The sequence below is a fragment of the Corvus brachyrhynchos genome, unplaced genomic scaffold, assembly GCF_000691975.1.
Source record: "Corvus brachyrhynchos isolate BGI_N302 unplaced genomic scaffold, ASM69197v1 scaffold671, whole genome shotgun sequence".
NCBI classification, from domain to species: Eukaryota; Metazoa; Chordata; class Aves; order Passeriformes; family Corvidae; genus Corvus; species Corvus brachyrhynchos.
The window spans coordinates 1,375,419-1,381,111 of NW_008236441.1; the positions used below are offsets into that span (position 1 = coordinate 1,375,419).

At 46.7% G+C, this 5,693-nt stretch overlaps 1 long non-coding RNA gene across 1 annotated transcript in view; it reads left to right on the plus strand.

The window, feature by feature from the left end:
* Positions 1-780: 780 nt before the first annotated feature.
* LOC108449841 overlaps positions 781-5,693 on the plus strand; it is a 30,211-nt gene continuing 25,298 nt past the window's right edge. Inside the window, exons 1-2 of the long non-coding RNA XR_001866132.1 lie at positions 781-1,007; positions 1,788-1,957. This is a non-coding gene — a long non-coding RNA (uncharacterized LOC108449841). The remainder of the gene's footprint in view (positions 1,008-1,787; positions 1,958-5,693) is intronic.

A 5,693-nucleotide genomic window follows, 5' to 3' on the forward strand; every position in this document is an offset into this window, starting at 1 on the left:
ATATATAAAAATGAAGCACAGCACTTCATGGAGACACTGTCAATGGAGAGGCAGATTTGCAACCTGCTTCTTTTAGACACTGCTCCTGTTTAAATTTCCCTGTGATGTTAAGGTGAGGAGCATTGTGGCATTTCTGCGAAATCTCTGCTGTGCAGAGAGAATCCCAGTTCCCTGTGAAGCAGATGCTCAGGTGACATTCCAGAGCTGTTGAGGGCCTGGTGCTCAGGGAGCTTTCTCCATCCTGCTGAGGCCAGGATGTGAGCAGGGAATTCAGCGCTTGGCATGAGCAGTCTTGGAAGAGGGGAGAGTTTAGCTGCCTTAAAATTAAGCAATCAAAATTAAAAGGAAGCGCGATTGATCTCAGCTGGAATTTGGTGCATTTTAAATACAGGATGGTGCTTTTTTGCAACCTGCCTAAGAGTTTGCTAATGCCCCTGATTTATTATAGAGGCTGAGAGAAACAGCTTTGCACAGCAGGATAAGCGTGCTTTTGACTTGGTTCCAGGTATGACAGTAGCTGAGAGCCACCAAAAGTAGGAAGAAAATAGCTGCCAACAGTTCTGTCTAACTTGGATGATCCTGATTCTCTTCTTGCTCTCTCAAACCCTGCTCACTCAGTCCTTTCTGACGGAATTGGGGACAGAACGTCCTTTCGAGAGCAGCTTTTGTTTCTATCAGCGTTTAACTGTACTTTCTTTGTAGGATATGCAGAGCCTTGGAAAGAGAACTCTCTCCTCTGCCTTCCTGTGCTTCTCCAAGAGGGAATGCTGGGTACTGAGCACAGACAGCACACGGAATGGAAAGAGGTTGGACCTCCAAGTTTCACAGTATGCCAGCAGACAGCAGCAATATTCAGAGACAATATTCAGGAGGGCGTTTTTGAGGAAGAAGATTTGCCATTGGAAGTTACTGAAGGAATATTGTCTCCAGCTCCTGGCTATGGCAAGTGGAATTAGCAGATTAATCCTTTTCTTCCCTTCTCCCTGAAGAGGACAGTGAGAAGCCAGGTAAGCCTTCACCAAACCTTGGCAAGGAAATACCTGAGCTGGGGAAATTAGCTAGAAAATCATGCTGCAAAATGTGGAATATTAGACTATGGGATTCTGGTCTGAAATAAACCCAGAACCAGAGTTCTGGAGGTTTTGTGACTGAAAAGGAGTATTTGTGCAATGTTTGTGATGGGGATGATGTGCAGTCGTAGTGTTTTGTTTCACATGCTCACGTGCCACTGCAACTTGAGCTTTATGGAGATTTTCCTCTTCTTCTGGGAGGAACACCTTCCCAGAGAGGTAAAGGACACGTACCTATTTGGATGACCAAACAGGTAAGGTGGTGTATAAAGCAAGATCGAAAAATATTATGTTCTCACTGGAAAAATACAAACTTCAGGCATTTTGGCACTTTCCTAGTACTTTTACAAAACTTGGAAGCAAATGGTTAAAAGTTGGCTAAAAATATTTACCTCTAGCCACAGGTTAAGCAAAATGTCTCATTTTTTGCCTTTTTTCCCCATCATGCTGTTTAAACCTGCTAAGAAATTTGTTTTGCAAATGTTTTCATGCATAATATGAGTTGTACGCAGGGTTTTTTTTTTTCTTCTAATATGTAAAATAATTGGATTTTGTGCAGTGTTCTGTGTTTGAAGCTAGTCATACATGTAACTGATGGGCATGAAATTTGAAGGAGGATTCAGGTCATTCTTTGAGGGTAAAGATGCCACAGTTTGGATAAGCTCCATTCACGTACTTTGTCTGCTGCAGCTTTTGCTCTGTCCTTTGAATTTCCAGGACACCACCTTTATCTGAAGGCTTATGCTGAAACTTTGAACAAGCAGTCCACAATTTTGAAGGAGAGGATGAGGGCTTTTTGCCTTACTTGAGGAATTTGATCTTGAACTGAAGACCATAGCCTTTAAAAACCTGGAGTGGTGATGTCTGTCTTTCAGAAATCTGTGCAGGTGTGTAACTCATTACTTTTGTACCCAAAGGCATTTCTCCATGTGTTTATTCACTAAGACTTAAAAATTCCACACTGGAATGCAATAATATTGCTTAAGGAAACTGGAGATAGCCTTGCCTTGAAATCCTGCCCCCTCATTGCTACAAGTGCCTGAAGGCATGTGTACTACCTGCCCTTAGAATCATAAGCTACATAATTATAAGCTGTAGGTAGTTATAAGTAGCCATAAACTACTTGGAGACACTGAAAACTATGGAGGTGGAAAGGACTAAAATTTCAGGAGGGGCTGGGCAGAAAGAGGAGTGCATGCTTTGGTCCACGTCTGGCCTGGCACACACGGACGTGCCAGAGGGGAAGAGAGAGCTGGAAGAGAAGCCCCGGCTGGCTGTGAGGCTGGGGCCTCGGGGTGCTGCTGCCCTGGCCCCAGGCTGCTGCCCGGCTTTGCAGGCTCCAACTCCTTTGCTGCTCTTTGAAGGTTTGTGTTTGCTTCGGAGGGAACTTTTCCAGGCAGTGCAGAGTGTAAGGGCTGCTGGTTTCCACTGTTAAGGAGAGGAGCAGTGTGTTTGTTCACCAGCTGCTGACAGCTCTGTCTCAGGGCAAAGAGGGAGGGGACAAGACGTGTGAGTTTGGGTGATGAATCCGTTTCAAGACTATCCTGCCTTGGCCAGCAGTTTCTGTAGCTTTATAGCACGTGTATAGTGTGTCAAGGGGTGGTGGGGGGGTGGGGATTTTTTCCTCTTCTCCACAGCAAAATCCATCAGTTCCAAGCTCCTTTCCCCTCCAAAAATCCTTGTGCTCCACTCACCTGCCCTGCTCCAGGCGTGTGGCTTCTGGCACTTCCCAGGCCCTTGCTGTTTCTTCCTCTGCACCTTTTCAAGGGGTGTCAAGTTTGGGACATAGGTCTCTTCTTTCCCTCCCCTCCTTTCCTGTGGTGGATTCATCCCAATTCAAACCTGGAGCTTGGGGTGTCACCGAGCTGGGCACAAGGAAGCTGAGCTCATAGACACTGTGGGTCACATTGGGCTGCCTGGCAAATCTGGGACACTGCACTGTGCTGGCTGGCAGGGAGGAGGGGAGAGGTGATAAATGAGTCCCAAAAACGCTGTTCTGGGTGCACAGTAAGTGCCACAGGGCTGCAGAGTAGATCTGAAAACATAACCACTGGATACATGCAAGCCATCTCTGCCGGGGCTGGGAGCAGCTCCTTGCTCTCCGGCAGCCCAGGAGCAGCTGGGGAAGATGGAGTAGTCACAGTCATTATTTTATGGCATGTCAGTAAACCTCCTGTGGGAAGAGACATGCAGGCTGCCCAGCTTTTCACCCATCAGTGCCCTTAAAAACACAACACCCTCTTCTGAGGCCCCAGCAGCAGGGCCTGTGCACCCTTTCAGGTGCTTGTCATTGGCCTTGAAGATGCAAATTGGCAGTAACTGAGGAGATTTTTTTTCCCTGAGGTTAGAAGTGTTTTGTCCACTCTAAATTAAGACAGGTTTTGTCTGGGTGGTGTCTGACAACGCAGCTTGCCACTTGCTAAATCTGAAATTAAGGTGCTTGGACCAAAACAAAATCCCCTTACATTAAGATATTTTAGCACTGTTGTCTTCTGTAGGATACTGAATAGAAGCTGCTATTTAAAGGTATTTTAGTGGGAAGCATCCATGGATGCTGATGGCAGCTCTCTCCGCTATCTGCTTATAGGATGCAGACATTTTTGTTCAGCTTCTAGACACTACATCTGTTTGTTAAAGACTGAGATTTTCTCAAGCTTTTTCAGTCTGACTCACATTGCTCAGGGATCATGGTGCAAATACATGGTGCAAATACTTGCACTACTGTGCAAGATCAGTACAGTCAGGCCATGTGGTCTGGCTGTGCTCTGAACCGAGTGGTCACAGTGTTCATCCCTGAGTGTCACTATCTCATGCAGAGATGGATTAGGCTCCTTTGGGTTTTGGTGGTGACAGTCCATGCTACCCAATAGCCACAAGGCTTGTGCAGGAGTGTTTCTCTGATACAGACCTAACCACACTTTTAAGGAGAATCCGAGGCTTGCAGTTCACACTCGATGTTGCTTGCTTATTTTCAAATGCAGCATTTCAGCACAAAGAGGAGACCCTTAATAGGAAAAAACTCAAATGCCAGTGAATGAAACAGTGGATCTGACCCAGATTTCTGGCCAGAAACTCTGATCAGAGTGAAGTAGCTACTCTGAAGTTCCTCCTCTCCAATTTGGAAGATGTCAGCGAGCGCACCGCTAAGCAGCAGTCTGGTAAACATAGGGATGTTTTTATTAAACAGCTTTGGGATGCAGAAGTATTTACACTGACCTTGTTTTTCAACTCTTCAGAGGGCCAAGGAGAAAGCTGGAGGTTCTGTAGGAAGTAAAGCTCCTTCATTATATTGCTTCCCATCTGTCGGGTTAGTTTTTAGGGTCTATATGTATTCATCTCTCAGGGAGCACTGGGGATTTCACAGGCAGGAAACTTTATCAGGGAAGTATCTCAGAGTGCTTCTGTATGGCATGGACAGGAGCTCAGTGCCAGGTGAGGGGGCTGCTGGGGGGCCAGCAAGCTCACCCCAGTTCTGTGCTGCACCACAGAGCACAGAGCTGTCACTGCTGTGTCCAGAGCACAGATGGATGGGGCAGGGGCATGAAGTGGGACTTCATGTGCAGGGAAATCAAAGCCTTTGTGCTGCATGAGGAAGGAGAAGTGAGGTGAGCTCTCCCCTCAGAGTCTATGGTGATAGCATCCCACAAACACCATCTACAGTTGTGATTCTCTGCAATGGTGGGGAGGATGACAGGCAGTCAGTACCCTGGTGGTATCACCAGTAGGACCGTGCCCAAAGCCTGGATAAAGGGTTTGATTTCCCCAAGCACTTGAGAGACTCATCATTCCCACTTCAACCCTATGATAACTTAAGGGGATGTTTCCCATTTTCGTTTTTCGTACCCAGTAACATTTTCAGTGAGTTAAAACAGGAGCACCCACCACATCTGAAACGCAGAGTGCCACATGTCCACAGCCACCACAGGGGTGTGAGTCAGATCCTGACAGGATCAGGTGGGCAGAAAGCTGTGAGGAGCAACCTGGGCTCCCAAATCTGATGTGGCACTAAGCAGGACGACTTGCAAGAGGTGAGGTGACACCAGGCTTGACAAGCAAGCGCCTGGTGGTTCTTGTGTGCTTTAATGGAACTATTTATAACCTTTTGGAAAATGTAATTAAAAGTGAAATCACCCATTTGACATATGGTTTATGGGTCCCATCTAATTAAAGTCTCCCTAGGAGAAAAGTGCTGCGGTGAGTGCAGGTGGGACCCCAGTGAAATCCTGCTCCTGAAATGCCTTCCAGGGCATGTGCAGACCAGGGGAAAGAAAGATGGAATAAAGATAAATAAGACTGGCTGCAGGAAATGGGTGGAATGATTTCCTGTTACACCCAGAATGCTTCTCCTCATTGCCACCCCCAGTGAGTGGAGGCAGGATCAGGGTAGTGCTGTGCTCGTGATGTGACCCTTGAGCCATTCTTGGAGCCAGCAAACATGCTTTGTCACCCTTCTGCTCAAAGGACAGTGACCTCTGCGTGCTGCAGTGTTCTTGATCTCTTATTGAAGGACCTTGAAATGAAGGCAATGCTGAGTCCTTTAGCAGTAGACCTATGTAAGTTAGGAAGTAGCTTCCTAAAACCCAAAAATCATGTGCATCACGTTCTATAGCTTTCCCTCCTCAG